The 17,474-nt window shown below is 36.8% G+C and overlaps 1 protein-coding gene across 10 annotated transcripts in view; it reads left to right on the top strand.

Annotated features, from left to right (window-relative positions):
- The window catches only part of Dnc (phosphodiesterase dunce), a 467,245-nt gene that overhangs the window by 278,031 nt on the left and 171,740 nt on the right, over positions 1-17,474 (top strand). The gene's annotated exons all lie outside the window — the stretch shown is intronic.

Genomic DNA, 17,474 nt, shown 5'->3' with positions numbered 1-17,474 from the left:
AATATAATTATAGATAAATACAATTCTCTATAACATCGTGTACATATAACCTTAACATTGTGTTACATTATTATTGCTAATTAATTGAAACAATGTTGCACCAAAATGCAACAAAGTGCATCTTAAAGAGGAGTTTCCACAGATTCTAACGACCTACGCAACAATATTCATTACACACAGGATCACAAAAATACTTATAGATGAAACGTAATTACAGATAAATACAATTCTTCGTAACATCGTCTTACATTATCATTGTTAATTAATTGAAACAAAGTCGTATCAAAATACAACAAAGTGCATCTTAAAGAATGCTTTCCACAGATTCCAGCGTCCTACGCAACAATATCAATCACTCACCTCATCCAGAAATGCCATCAGACGAAATGGACATCGTTCTCCACAACAAAGTCTTACATTATTACCGCTAACGTGTAGCAACAATATCCTATCAAAATGCAACAGTGTGTCCATCCCGGTGAGCACGTATCTCGTATTCCGTTGACCTACATATATCAACGCAACGACCCGAGGCATCGCTTAAATACCGGCAAAATGAAACAGGCGCAATTTTCCGCAGCGCCGCTCCAGAATATCAATGTTAAATAATTATGAAAATCGAGTTGCAATTTTTGTGCATAACGAGCACGTACCGCGGAACAAGGACGTCATTAAAATTTAATATGTTCCCCCGTGTCGTGCGCGGCCGATGGAAAAATACGCGTCCCGTGATGCCGGTGCGCCGCGTGGCGCCGCGCGAACCGACTCGCGGAGCTTTTAATTCGCGTTAATCACGGTGCTTCCGGTTGCCGCGCCGTTACACGTTCCAACGGAATTTTCGGCTCGCCTAATAACAACGACGGGGGATGGTGGAGAGGGCAATCGTGTAACCGAACGTCGGACCGTGATCGCCGCGCGATTTTACTCGGGTGTCGCTAATTTTGCGACGGAACAGGAATCGCGTTGTGCTGCGAGAGACAGCGGCGAACGAAACGCGCTGCGAAACCGTTCCGTTGGAGATCGCGAGGGGCTCGCTGAATAAATAAATCGACCGCGTGGATGATCATTTCTATTGAAAATTGTATACGGTTATTTTTCCTTTTGTACCATACTTTTCACGCATTTTAGAATTTCGCTTTTCTTCCGTTTTATATTTCTTATTAATGATATCTGTTTCTGAAATGATTGGAGCTCGAAAATCCCTGTCTTCAAGGATCAATTTCAAGTTATTAAACAATTACATTTGAATGCGTCAATGGAAGGTGCAATATCAGCAAGCGTTTCTGCAATATTTATCAATTTGTGTAAATGGTTGATATGATCGTGATTATTGTACAGTGGTCGATTTTTGTAAAACAAAAGTGATAGTTCATGTATTGGATTCGGTATTAGGAATTGTTTGGTTTTAATTATGACTGGAATTTAATTTGAATTTAATCCGAACTTGAACTTAGCTTAAATTAAATTCAGATTTAGGCTAGGCTTATCTGAAGCATAATCACAATCTAGTCTTGAATCGAGTGCAGATTTAATCCAGATTTAATTCATATTTAATCCAGATCTAATGCATATTTAATGCGGATATAATCCAGATTTAATCAGGATTTAATTCGAACCTAATCCTAACCTAATGCAAATATTTAATGCGGATCTCATCCACATTTAATCAGGATTTAATCCAGATTTAATTCAAATCGAATCCGTATTTAATCCAGATTTAATTCAAATCGAATCCGTATTTAATCCAGATTTAATTCCGATTTGAACCAGATTAAACTTAGATGCAATCAGGATTTAATTTAAATCAGAACTAGATGTATATTAAGAGTTAGATTAAATCAGAACAGATTTTATACACATTTAATTCAGATCTAATCCATAGTTAATGCAGATTTGATCCAGCTTTAATTGAAATCTAATCTAGATTTAATCTAAATTTAATCCCTATTTAAACCAGATTTTACTAGATTAGATCCTGTTTAAATCAAGATTTAACACAGCTTTTAATCAGATTTAATTCAGATCTAATCCGTATTTAATGCAGATTTAATTCGACTTTAATTGAGATCTATTCTAGATTTAATCTAAATTTAATCCCTTTATAAAACAGATTTTACTAGATTAAATCCTTTTAAATCCAGATGTAACACAGATTTAATTCAGATTTAATTCAGATTTAATTGGTATCTAATTGAGATCTAATGCAGCTTTAATTCGGATTTAATCTGGTTCTAGTTCAGATCTAATCGATCTTTAGTCCAAATTTAATAGAGATCTGATTCAGTTATAATCCAATTTTAAATCGAGATTTAATCTAGATCTAATACAGCTGTAATCCACATCTAATCCAAATTTAATCCAGATGTAACCCAATCCATATTGAATGCACATATAACCGACATTTAATTGAAACCTAATCATAGTCCTTATTTACTTAGGCATAAAATCCTGTTTTAAAACGAAAATTGTATTAGGTTGGAAACTATGAAACGGGCGTTTTTGTTTAGTCTGTGTATAGCTGCGACGCCCGTTTCATAGTTTCCAACCTAATATCTAAGCCAGGTTTAGCACAAATTCAGACCTAATTTTGATTTAATCCAGCCATACCCCTAGCCTAAAGCAAACGAATTCGATTCGTTTCTAGATCGTCTCTCATTATAAAACAATAAATCAAGTTGCAAAATTATAGCATCATCAATTTACGAAGTTGCTCTTCTTATTCGAATTTACTGCTACATTCGTTATGGTTGTTGGCCGGTGCGGCACGCGAGCGGATTCGCCGTTTTTGGCATTCGGTCAGGAATAAATTGCGCGTTAGCACCGAGGCGTTCGAACGCGATCGCGGAACCGCGGCGAAGAAGCCGGCGGACCGTCGCGTATTTTCGAACCAGCGAACACTCGTTTGCATAAACGATTCGCGCGCTTGGAAGCCGCCGTCTGCCGCGAACTGAACGAACGCGAAATCAACGCCGCGAAACCCGTTCTACCGGTTGCCGCGAGTTTTCCGGGTCTTCTGATCCCTGACCTTTGATCGGAAAACTTTCGACGGATTCAGAAAATAAACCGGCGCACCGCGAACGTGCCCCGGCCGCCGTAGGAAAATAGATCAAAGGATCTCTTTTTCTTTTCTTGGCGACGGACGCGGGAATACGCTTAATCATTAACCAATTCCTGAATGTCAAAGTTAATGTTCCATTTTCACCGCGACGGTTTATTATTACCGGCATCGCGCGCGTTTTCCACCGCTATCGATTTTCCCGGCTCTCGTACGCGCGCCCGTTGTCTCCTCAACATTGTGCGCGCTGCAACATTTTCAAACTGGCACGCTGGTGCAGAATGTGTGCAGTAGCGCGCTGCCGCAGGGCGGGCGCCGTGGCCACCGAAGGGGTTGCAATGTTTTCATATACTGTTTCGTACGTGTTCGGTATTTTTAGTTGCACGGTGGCGTAAACAATAATATCGGGGAGAGAAATCCGCGAAGCGAAGGCTATTGCAATTTTTATTAAATTTTTTAAGCGACGAGATTATGTCGAGACCATGTAAATTACTAACTATATCAATTATGTAATTAATAATTTATGATTTTAATATGCGTTCAATGCCTTCTTTTGAATACTGTTTTCAAGAAACATTTATTGCCGTACTTTAAATTGGATTACTCTTTTCGCGACACGATGTGATTAAATTAAAGCTTGAAATGTCTGCTTTTATATAAAATAATTGTTATATTATGAACAATTAGTAATCGTATTGAAGAATTGAGGATTCTGTGTTAGTAATTCGGAGAAAGATGACCTGATATGGAACTGACGCTTTAAGTCAATTTTATATTGTATTTCTGTGCAATATTTTTGACTATAGATAAGTCAAATTGAAGCTTAAAATGTAGCTTCTTTATTTCAATATTTTAAGCTTCTTTATTTTACGATGGAGTAATTGTCGACTTTTGCAAAATTCGTATTCATATCGAGAGATTGAAAAATCTGTGTCGGTAACGTTGAGAAACGTGACCTGATTTTGAATTTCTACTTCTGATCACTTTTAAATAATATTCCCGTGCAATTATTCTAGCATTAGGTAGCTCAAATTAAAGCACAAAGTGTATATTTTAAGACAAAATAATTTCGGTTACAAAGAAAATTCATAGTCATGTCAACAAATTGAAAAACCTGTAACAATAACGCTGAAAACACCTGTTTTCGAATTACCACTTCCAATCAATTTTAAAATACATTACCACTGGAATATGTAAACATTTAATATCTCAAACTGTAGTCTGAAATCTCTACTTTGAAACAAACTAATGCAATCCAATCAAAGGTACACGAAAACTGGCGTTCCGAAAGGCTCAGCCACGTTCACCCAGGGATCGTAGTTAACCGTGCTGATTTCATCCGCGGTGAATCGCAAACATTTGACCGGGCGACAGATTGCGATGGAATTAAGCGTGTAGCGACGGGTGTCTTAGACGGGGCCTCGGTTCGTTTGTTCCGTTGACCAAGTTCTCGAATGGGAGTAATTAGTCCGGCAAACAGGTCTCCAACCTGTGTACACAGCGCGGGCGAAACACAGCCGGTACCGTTCCGGAGATAATTCGATTAGGCGGCGCTGTTTACCGAGCATGTCCGGCAAGCGGTGCGGTTTGCCGTTCGATCATCGACCGGTGGTATCGGTTTCTAATGAGCTAAGTGGATCTCGATCTCTCGATCTCTCGATCGTGCCCGATTCCGCGAAATTTCACCGACGAAAACCGGCCAAAAATATCCGACAATAGCGGCGGAGGCCCCGGTAATCCCTTAATTAGCGCTGCTCGCTGATCCCCCGAAGCCATTCGGCGCACAATAATTAAACAAACGCTATGATCGGCCGACATACCCTGTGCTAATTAACGAATCCCCTGGCCAAATTTAATCAGCCACCGGAAAAGTGGGAACACGCGCAACCGTGTGTCCATTTCAACAGGCGATCCGCGAAACGAGCTACTGGAAACAAAAACAGAAGCTTCGAGCTTTAAAATCAACTAAGGTTTATTATTCTGCAAAAGCTTTTTACGAAGTTTCAGTGGTTTGAACATCGCCGAGGTATTTTACCTTCTTGCGAGGTATTTTTCAGTGTTCAACTTGTTCCTCGTTTCTCTTGCGTGGAATAAGTAGGAAAAAATTATTTACGATTTTTCTTCGTCAAGTTACAGTGATGCAAATATCGTCTAGTTTTCGTAAATCTTGAAACAAAATGAATAAAATTAGGTCTCTGTTTTCGTTTTATAAAACAGTTGTGAACAAGTCGAAGAGCAATTCTTGATAGCTCATTGCAAAGCTGAGACTTTACCCTATAAAATCCATGTTAGTATGATCGACGAAACAATATCCCTACGAATGTGAATGAATTTTCTCTTTAACCACCTCCGAGGATATTAAAAGACGCAGGAACGCGGTTCCCTGAAATTTTTAATTGACGCACATGGAACACATTTCTGCATTAACTTTTCGGTTTAGAAAAATGTTCAACATGTGGAAAACGCATCGTGAGTCAGGTAAAAAATCCCCCTGGTGATGAACAAATCCGCCGGCGAGTTTAATGATCAAAAATGGCCTGCTGAAAGTTTTTAATTGGGAGAACGGATTTTCAAAGCGCGCGAATTTTCAACGTATTCTCCGCGTTTACAGCGAGAGGAAGACTGATTAATTGCTTAATTAGGAGCTGATTGTACTTGAAAATAGGACAGTGGCGCCGCCGGTGGATTGCGCTCACACTATAATATTGATTACGCTGATTTAGGATCCGTGCAACCGTTGAATCATATGGGATTTTCTAACCTAATTTTTGAGGGTGTTTACTAGCCCATTATCATTTTTTATAAATACTAACTGTTTATTAAACATTAAGCGCGTTAGCTAGATCCGAATATACCGTATAGTATAATCAGTACAGTGCTGAATGTTATTTGGAAACAACAAATGACGCACGAATATTTAAATAATGCAAATACTGTTTTTGAAATGTGTAATTGTAGAAATTCAATATGAGGTGTAATAATTTGTATGGATACTTCAACAAATAATTTTAACAATTATATAGTTAATGATAGCAATGCTATAGTAATAGTAATTACCGAATAATTATATATAATTATTATAGTAACGATAATTATATAATTGTTATAGCAAGATAGCTTTACAAGTTATGTTTATAGTTTATAGCAATATAACTTGCACAGAGTATTTGCAACGTTAATTTAATGAGCTAAACATATTTATAATAAAAAATATAATATAATAAAATACAAGCAAAGTATAATATAATATAATATAATAAAACTATAATATAATATAATATAATAAAACTATAATATAATATAATATAATAAAACTATAATATAATATAATATAATAAAACTATAATATAATATAATATAATAAAACTATAATTAAAAAAGGGGGGTCGAAAAGAGATAAATATATAGAATCATAGAAATTAGTTATAACATGAATTTAAAATAGAGAAAATATTTAGTGAAGAAAATTAATTAAAAATTACTATACGTAAATATTTTCGGAAGCTTATGAATAATAAATTTTATAACGTTAGTCTATAATAATTATTAGAAACGCGCCTACAAGAAAAAGATTTTGAAGTTCTTACTTCACTCGCTTATTACCTTAACTAAGTTATTAATAATAATTAAATTATTACTAATAATCAAGTTATTCTTTACCTAATTTCATATATATTTTTTCTTGCAAATAAGCATCTACAACGCCAATTTTCAAAGCACGATAAAGCATCGCGTACAATGTCTATACAAATTCTAAGCCTGCGTTGATCAACTACGTTCAGTTAATTAACGAACCAGCCCCGGGGAAATTATTTCGCTATCTAGGAATATTATCGGATCTGGTGAAATATGTTCTACGCGGTGGCAGGACTGCGTCCCCTTCGTGAAATCAATAATTACACCGACGCTCGCTCGTTTCCATTCCGAAGCTGTCAGCCCGAACACGGAATTCTGATTCGAACGGGGTACGCGCCTCGGTTCGCTTCAATGTAAACCGAAACGTTCGAATCCACTTCTGTCAGTTGCAAACCAATTGCAAACCAGTTGCAAGCCGGCATTACCAGCTTTAAACCGCTCAATTCTACCCGCCACAGACAGTCGCGGCCAACTTCACTTCGCTTGAAGTCTAACCCGGGTTGGACTGATTCTGGAACAGTTCGTTTACGTTCGCTTTAATTATCATTAATTGTTAACGTGTCGATCGATTAGTACGATTTTTTAATATTATTTTCATCGATACAGCCGTCGAATTTATTTAAACAATAATATCGTGTATTTGAATAAACATATTCGTGGTTGGATGACGTATCGCTGGATTATAGAACTTAACCTAGTGAAATTTTTTTTTTATTTAAGTTTGCATATAATTTGTAGAGGTCTATTTTATTTTATTTTATCTTATTTAGTTTTATTTGATTTTATTTTATGTAGATATTCTTTTTAAATGAAAAGAAACTGTAATAGAAATGCTAATAATTGAAAGGGAACTGGAATAGTAACACACGAAATTGTGTTACAAAATTAATATCTTAATTATAAGATCAGGAATGGTTTATAAACCATTACTACGAATCGACTATAATCTATTCGTATAAAAATAATTAATTTTCCAGGGAAGATTTTACATCGAATAACAATGTGATTAATATAGACAAGTTAACATTTGAAAAAGATAATTATTTTGCACGTTTCTTAGTGTTTTATACGGTTTAAGTAGGAATAAAGTTGAAAATGGTATAAGTGGCGCCAACCGTGGAAAAGCGCTCAAGTTTTTAGCCAAGCGAATAGTTTCCGAGATCCGTGGAGAGATGGCGCGACTGAGGCTGCTATAAATCGATTGTAGGATTGAATCCTACAAAAATTGTTTACACGTGATTCCGATAAAGACGATTAATTCTAGATGATGAAACTCGTAGAAAATAAATCGAAACATTAGATTGAAAATTCTTCGTTTAATTCGGAAATTTTTAAGAAGTTCTCTGTGTTTTTAGCATTTTTATTGGAAAATGTATCGTCACTTTTCAACCGAATACGCGATTAAAAAACAATTCTGCATCAAAGTCAATTACGTAGAATGAAAGTAGAGATTTCTGACTTTAAAATGAGTTAAGTGTCATAGTTCTACGACTTTTTTACTCGGAGTTACATTATTTTAAATATTGTCAAGATTTTGGATTTCGTGATCTCGTGAGGGATTTTATGGGGTTGTACTTGGTCCTCGTTTTTATTTTATAAAACGGCTGGAAAAAATAGTAGAACATTTTTCATGTAGTCGTTGGAAAGAGGGGACTTCATTCTTTAATTTAATGGTACATTTGATCACAAAAAAGAATTTTTAACGAACCGAGAATTTTTCAAGTTATTACCATTTTTAACGAAAAGCATACCATTGGAATGTTCAAACTTTTGAGTACTCGAGTTGAACCTACAGAAATGTACTTTATCATAGCAAAATTTGCAATCAAAAACGGAAATGATAAATACGAATAGAGTATAGAGAATACTCGATTCTAGCTAAGAATCTTGAATGGCTGAAATATCGGTAACTATGAGCGCACGACTGGAATGGTAATGGAATTTCTAAAGCCTGATTTTTTAATGTCAAAGTAGTATATTCAAAGTTGAGTTTATTCTTATACCTTGTTTACGATAATTTGTTTATTTAACAAATCATTTTCCCCTGGGCATACATTCAATGCCAGGGGGTGTCTACAAAATTATCGCATTCAAGCGTCCGCTAAAATAAAAAATAAATAGATAAATAAGATAATAACAAATGAGTAGATAACATAGTTCGTAGTATTCGACACTGGCTAACAATAAATTAAATAATAAATACGATAATAATAATAATACAGTGGATGTCCAGTCGACTGTTCTTGAAATTGGCTACTTGTTCGCAGAGTGGCGCCACCGGTCGCGCAAAATACTTCACAGATTTACTTAATCATAAAATAAATTATTGACTGTCAATTCACAAAATTTTGATATTTTCTATTGTCCCTCTTTACGCCAATGTTTGTCTTTTAAATATTAAGCAATAGTAGACTACTGAAACAGCTGTTGATATTGAAGTTACCACAGTTAAATGACTCTCTTCTCACTTTACAATTATAAAAATTATAAAAACACTTTATACCATCACATTAGAAAAATATAATATAAAATACAAATATAGCAGAAAAATTGTAGAAGTTATAATAGTGGAAATAAAAAAATGTAAAAATATTAGTTATGAAGAATAAAGTATATTCTATTATTTTTATGCGCCAATACAAAGAACCAAGCTTATTTTTCCATATTTATTAAATGTTAATCTCCACCTCCGTAAATGTCTCTCGAAACTGCTTTGATTCGCTTTTAGCGCGCTTTAAAAATCAAATGCAATTAACAAATGATTCGAAAGCGTTTGAACTTTGAAACGAGAGCCGTCCTATCGATCCTGTTGCTCCGACTTCGCGGGTGAACGCTGTAGCAATCCAATTCTTGCAGGTTTCCACAGAATCCGGTTGATTGAACGCCGGTCTAAATAATTCATGAAGCCCGTCGTTCTCCGCGCGGCCGTTTCTCGTCGCGTTTTAATCGGATCTGTACGCCGCGCCTGTTAATTTGTCAGCAGGAATTCCAGCCTCGATATTTATTGGATCGCGATTAAAGATTGCCCGGCATCGTAGCGGGCCACGCGGTTTGCAGCGAATCGCCGATTTCTCGCTTCGCCCGAGGAAAGTTTCAGGGACGTCGCGGACGCTTTCGCGGCACAGCTAAGAAGTTTCTCGAGGTTAAAAGCTCCGCTCGAGTGTCTCGGCTCGTCTGTGACGTTGATCCGGGACGGTGCTTGAAGAACGGACTCAATCGAACCGTCCGATGAGATAATAAATGACGCATTAGGCGGCCCGAGACGATTGCCAGCTGGACTATTATTTTTCTGCCCGCGCGAGGAGAATTTCCAATCCGCGGCGACACGCTTCGAGTATTGAATCGTTTTGCGATTTAATAGCAGACACTTTGGGCTTTCGAATGAGCTCTGGTTTATAATTGTTTGATTCTTTTTGGCTGAGTTTTATTCGTTTTGTTAATGCGGTAATTTCGACTGATTTTGCGGAAAATGAATGGTTGGTTTTCGTGGTTGGTATATTAGGAAGAAAAATTGTTGCAGGGCAGTGACGTATAGTGATTGAAAGTAGAAGGTTGTAGCTTTGAAATGAGTTAAGAGTCAAATTTTTATGATCTTTTTAGGCTATGTTATGATATTTTTAATATGGTCAAGTTGATGGATGTTTTGACGTCATGAGGGGTTTTGGGAGATCGAACTTGCTCCTCGATTTTATTTTATAAAATGGCTGAAAAAAATCGTTCATCAATTTTTAAGTAGACGTTGGAAAGCGGAGACTTCGTTCTTTAAGTTAATGTTAGTTTTGACAACGAAAACAATTTTTTAACAATTTGAAAATTTTTCAACGATTTGACAATTTTCCAATTCTTCACCATTTTTAACGAAGAACATACCATCACATTCCAACCTAATAAGCGACCCACAAAAGTCCTAGAATCAATTCACCTAGGTAGAGTCAAAGTAGAGACTTCTAGCATTAAAACAAATCAAGATTCGCGTTCCTACGATTTTGTTACACAAAGCTACAATATTTTAAATATCGTCAAGTTTTACGAGATCTTAACGTCACGACTAAATTTCAGCATTTGAACTTGCTCCTCATTTTCGCTCCATAAAACGATGAAGAAACTATCGCGAAATAATCCAGCGCAGTAAAATCATCTACGGAGAGCGAAAGTACACTCTCCGAGCTTTGAAACGAGCCGAAATTGATTGCCCCGCGACACGTAATAACGTTGACACAAATAAAACAATTATCGCGCGACGAGGTACACGAGCGAGAACGACGGCTTCGTCGGTCTTCTATGAGCTTTGAACGGATTCGAGAGGTCTGTGTTTCCGGCGACGTAATGCGAAATTTTCTGAGCACGTAAAAAGCGGCGAACGGCCGGCTTAGTTTAAGATCGGAATAAATAACGAGGCCGGAAATATATCCGAGATGTAAGAAACGGAAAGTGCACCGGGCATTTTAATAAAGGAAAATCGATACACCGTCTACATTGTGCCGAGCGGTCTGTCCCGGTATTTCCACTTTAAGGAAACAGCCCCGTGCATGGAGACCGTTATTATGGTCAATTAAAATAATTGCCGGCCGTACGAAATAATTACCATACTTAATCCAGGCTTAGCGAAACTGAAACGTTGAAACATGGCACGGACGTTTAGGATACAGGTGATTTGGATAAAGGAGGTTAATTTTAGATAAAAACATTTATAGAAAATAAATAGAAACATTAGATAGAAAATTCTCTGTTTGTTTAATTAAAGAGATTTGAAGAAGTTTCCTCAGTTTTTAGCATTTTTATTGCTGAACCCATCGTCGCTTGACAATCGAATACGCGACTAAGAAAAAATTCTGAAATCAGATCAATTAGGAGAACAAAAAGTAGAGGCTATTGGCTTTAAAGTGAGTGGAGAGTCATGGTCCTACGATTTTTTTACTCGGAGTTACAATATTTTGAATACCGTCACGGTTTTGGATTTCGTGACGATGTGAGGGGTTTTTATGGTGTTGTACTTGGTCCACGTGTTTGTTTTGTAAAATGGCTGGAAAGAATCGTAGAGAAATTTTTAAGTAGTCGTTGGAAAGAGTAGACTTCCATCTTCAAATTCGTGTTAAACTTGACTATGAAAAAAACTTTTCAACGATTTCAGAATTTTCTAAATTTTTACCATTTTTAACGAGGAACATATACCATCACTTTCCAGTCAAAAGCACAATGAAAAAACGATATTATAGTGAAATCAACTGCAGAGAGTCAAAGTTTAAACTTCTAGCTTTAAAACGAGCTAAAATTGATCATTCTGCGAATTTTTTAACGAAACCACAATATTTTAAACATCGTCAAAGTTTCACCGTAACGCCTCGAGCGATTCTGCGAGACCGAACTAAAATGTCGAAACGTAATTAACAAGTTTAGGCTGCGAGCGAATCGTACAAAGTCGGTTGATTCTGTGTGGCGAATCCAGTCGATAGAAAATACTCTGTTTGATCAATTGCGCCGGTTCCGATGAACTTGAAACGAAGGCTGCCCCGCGTGTATCGCCGCCGGAAACAGCGATGAAAAAAAGGCCGCAGTAGAATAGGATCGCGGTCCGCGTCGTTTCAATGTTCTACCAGAATTGTTAACCTTTAGCTTTTTCTACGGCACGCCCGGCCCGTTTCTTCCGTGATGGTAATAGTGGCGTGCGTAGGGTCAATATTGCATGGAAATCGTTGACGTAAGCAGCTGCTAAACCGCCGCTACCTTCGCTGTCCTACGGTGTTTATAACCATGACTTCGTGTTCGTTACGCGGGTCATGGTTCCGATCCTATCGCGATCTCCAGATCTAGAGATCGCCGCGTAACTATGATCGACGATCCGAGAAATCTCGGTATTAACCTTTCCAGTATTTATATTAATACTAATTGTATGCGTTAATAATAATAAAAATAATAGTAATAATAATAATAGAATTAATAGTAAAAGTAATAGTATAAATAATAGCAGTATTAATATCAATAATAGTAATATTAATTTAATTACTGTTAATATTTATGGAGAAGTTTCATCATTCGTAATTATTGTCAATAGTAGATACCAGTCAGCAAGTAGAAAACATTACTGTCAATAATCGTCTCGAAATCATTGCTACGAAAATAATTTCATAACAATCATTCATCGAGACATTCTCTAAACAATTTCACTGTCAACAATTAGCCAATATTAATGTATATTATGGTTTAGTGGTACCAATATTGCGATAACAATATTATGTTTTAGTGATACCAATATTGTTATAACAGTAACTTATTACGTGAATTTTTTTATTATTCTAAACGAGAACTGATACAAATTAAATACTATTTATACAATATTTCTCGCGACTTCGCGAGCCCGCTGGAAAATCGACGCGACGTGGAAATCGCGAGCGCGCCGTCGGCTTCCCACTTTTCCGGCGCAGTTTTCTATTTTCTCGGCGCGGCTTTCTATTTTTCCGGCGCGATAACGCGACGCTTCCGATGCGAGCGTAACGCCGCGGGACGCTCGTCGTTGTTCGTTCAACGCGGGTCAACAATTCCGTTCGCTTTTTTTTCCGCGCCGGTTTTTCCACGTTTTTCTCGGCGCGCAGGTGAAAGGTCACGGAATCCCATTCGAGAGAGAGAGAGAGAGAGAGAGAGAGAGGGAGGGGTCAGGGCACTGCCGTTGCACCCTCCCAACTTTCCATTGATTTTGAGCACCGTGGGTGTGTCGCCGAGCACGTGCTCCGCGGGAGTAGGAGGGGGGGGGGGCGAACATGTTCGGTGCGCGAATAATTAGGCGCTGGTCCGGAATTTTGGATTTTTTTTTATCTGGATTGCGTATCGAGAAATTTTTCACGCGATTGGGTTTGTTGGGGGGTTTGTTCCCATTGGTATTCGGTGATCGACGATTTTGTAATTAGTCGAGGTAATGGTGGATATGTGTAAATAATATTTATGCATTTGTGAATTAGTTTTTGTTCGCGTTAGGCTGGAAATATTATTAGAACATTTATTTGTTGAGGAGATATTGGAAAAGCGATTCAAGCTAATATTTAATTTATTTAATTTAGTTTTGAAATTGAATACTATAGTGTATGTATACATAAATGTTTCGTTAAATGACCCGGAAATAATTATCAAGAGAAAATGTATTTATTAGGAACATAATGAAAATCGTCAAATCAAATTTCCAAATTGTAATTGAATTTTTTTCGTCACATCGACGTTTTCGAAATTAGAAGCACTAATAATATATCCTAAGAAATACAAATTACATTTTTTCCTAATTATTTTGTCAGAGTAATCCAAATAAAAAATAATTTATATATATTATTCTCATATCATACATAACATAACATCTTTTTACTATTCTCTGTATAAATAATTTTTTATTTTGACCCCACTGAATAAATAATTATGAAAAACATAACCTCGATGTTCGTAAAATTAATCGCAGCTGTCGTTAAGATGATATAAAAGCATATCCTCGATCGTTTGATCGAATTGCGACATTGTTATTGCAATTTTCACGTGGAACAGTGTTTTCGTAGTTTCCTAAATTAGGCACGTAACATGATCGCAGAATCAGCGAACAATAAACTCTCGCGCGTCGCGTAAAAGCTGCGTAATGACGTAGGACGTGTGTATCACCCCCTAACAGGATTTTACGAAACGTTACGGTCCCTGAAAATTGCTAATACAATGGGGACAAATAAGGGGAAATTGAATCGCCTCCCCTTTTAGCCATTCCGTTGTTCGCTCTGCGGTGCCCTAAACTTCTGCAGCCCCGTATCTAACTCCATTTCGCGTTAAATACTGGTAACTTGCTCGCTCGCGAGTTCGCCAACTCGAATTAGTCGGGAATATTAGTAACGACAATTATAATAACGTTCTTATTAGATCGGGACAAATTGCTCGATGGCGGAAACCGTACTCATCCCTGTCCTGAGGATGTTATAGCATGATTAGGAAAAATAAATAGCATAATGGTGGAGAATAAGTAGCATAATAAAAATATAAATGGCATAATGGTAAAGGGTAAATAGCATAATAGAAAAAGATAAATAGTATAATAGAAAAGAATAGCATATTAGAAAAATATAAACAGCACAATAAAAAATAACATAATAGAAAAGAATAAGTAGCACAATAAAAACCAAACAGATTAATAAAAAAAATAAATAGCGTGATAAACAAACATATAAAACTATAAAATTGGGATTTAGGAATTTAGGTTAGCAGTGAAATTGTAGTTAAACTTAATCGACGTTGCAGCGACAGTCACGGTGACGTCAATTAACATGTTAATTACATTTCGACTCGTTTATCCCCCGGCCCTATCAAAATTATCAATTAGGTATTTACGGGGCGCGGCAAAACTCCGCGGGGTTAAATATGATTCCAATCGATCCCAGATGCGGTCCAGGTTGCAGTGCAGGTGCAGGTCAGCCCAACCGTCGGCTAAACAAATTCCGATCTTTCGAATTAATAAACTCTGATATGGAATATTTCAGACTGTCTCCGTTTATATACTATTCAGCCCGTAAAAACTGTCCTAAATGTTTAAAATAGTGAAAGTCGGTGTTGGCGAAAGATCTATATTTTATAAAATTTTATATTTTACTTCATTTCATTTCGCAATTGTTTTTTACGACGTGTGTCGTAGTTTTCATGGGCTAAACAATATGTAAATGGAGATAGTCTGAAAAATGCCATACTATTGTAGTATGTCTTTAGTTGTCGTATTATTATTGTCACGGAGTCTCGTGGGATTTACTTCTAAAATAATCCCTACACTATAGTTTATTGATCCGAAAAATCAGAATATCTTGAAGACAGACATGTATGAATTAAACTCGCGTTGGGAAAAGTGTATTGAAACAAATGGGGCACATTTTGATTAACTCAATAGCTTTCGAAGAAAGATATGCAGTTTTATGTACTCACTTAAAAATCCCATATTTCAATTTGCACCAACCTAATAATTAGAAAACGTGCGAAATTCTGACCCACATCGAACTCTAATCCACTTCAGGTGTGGTCCAGGCTCCAATCCATCTGCAAATCAGTTTAATTATCATCTAATGGAACAGCAACCCCTGCTCGATCAACCCCTGTTCAAATCGCGGCCGATAACTTACGGTACCTTCGAAAATTTCGCGTGAATCAAAATCGAACCGTGTATCGCCAGTTGCGACCGAGATTCTAATCTATCCTTAGGTCGAACGGACGATAATCGAACTGCAACCCCTTCGCGATCGATCTCCGTCCCGGAAGCAATTAATATGTTGAAAAATATTCGAGATTCCGACACAAATCGGATTCCAACCCCGTCGCTGTAGGTGCGGTTCAGGTTGTAGTCTCGTCGCAGGGCTGTCCAACCGTCGGATAATTGAAGTTCAACCCCTTCGCAATCAACCCGAGCCCTAATTCGGACTAATGCGCTGCAAAACATTCTAAATTCCGGGTTGAATCAAATTCCAACCTTCTCCAGGCGTGGTCTAGATTGTGAACCATTTGAAGATTTATTCTGGTGCTAGATAATTTAACATCAACCCTTTCTGGAATTAACTACCTCTCTGATTATAAATAATAAACTGTTAATATTCAAAATTTCGACTGAAATTGAATTTTAGCTGTCTCCAGGTATACTTTATGTTCTAATTCATCTATGAGGTGCTGCGACAGTTCTCTCGTGCTGTAGAAACCCTTATTAAATGAACTGCAACCCTAATTGGAATACAAAAAATATAGAATATTGAAAATATGGGTACAAGTCGAATTCCACCCTTCTGTAGATGTAGTTTAGATTGTAAACCATCTGCAGATTTATTCTGGTGCGAGATAATTGAACTCCAACCCCTCTGTTTCTAATAAATAAATTGGAAATTATTGTAAATTTTGCTTCTAATTAAAATTTAACCATCTACAGGTGTAGTCTGTGTTTTAATTTATTTATTGGATGCCGCAATAGTTCTCTGTTGCTATAACAATCCTCGTTAAATCAGTCACGACCCTACTTGAAACTAAAAATTGGTCACTTCTGAATCAAGCCCATCTGTGATGACACATCCAAAACGATCCAAATTTTCAACAAAGTGCAATTGCACCGCTGCGTGAACGCGATCCAGGTTCAAATCCATCTGCAGATTAGTCCATCCGTCATCTGACGTCACGCCAACCCTTGCTGAACCAACCCCGACCCAAATTCCACGAAAAAAAAAAAATGTCAAAATATTCAAAATTTCTACTCGAATGGAACTCGGACTTTCCGTAGACGTGATCCAGAGTGTAGCTCATCCTCGTATCGGTTCATTCATCATCTGACGTCACGACAACCCCTGCTTAACCAACCCCGATACAAATTCGTCAAAAAAACTTGGGAAACGCACAAAATTGAAATTAAGCATGAGCTGTGCAGAACCACAATGCATCTAAATGAAATTAATAAATAAATGAATTCTAATATAAATTAATTATATAAAATCAAATGAAATTATAATAATTTCAATTGAGCCACTTAGATGTACATAAGTAATAAGTAATTACACTTGTGTCTCGTTTAAACTTCCAAATAATAAATAATCTTTCGTCGGAACTGAAAATGGTGACGTACATCAATAAGACGTCTTATCACCCTTCAGAGATGAATCTTCATAGTAGAGAAGATTTTATATAATTTTTCTTCTTTATTTTACATTCGTTTCATGCCATCCGTCGTGGTGTTGGTAAGGAATTATATAGTAAATAGTTCTCCAACTGATCTCACTTTTTCTGCACTTAGAATGATCACGATTTCAAC

The sequence above is a fragment of the Augochlora pura genome, chromosome 7 (genome assembly GCF_028453695.1).
Source record: "Augochlora pura isolate Apur16 chromosome 7, APUR_v2.2.1, whole genome shotgun sequence".
In the NCBI taxonomy this organism is placed as follows: Eukaryota; Metazoa; Arthropoda; class Insecta; order Hymenoptera; family Halictidae; genus Augochlora; species Augochlora pura.
Note: the sequence above shows the minus strand (reverse complement) of the source record. Positions and strands in the feature narration are given on the sequence as shown.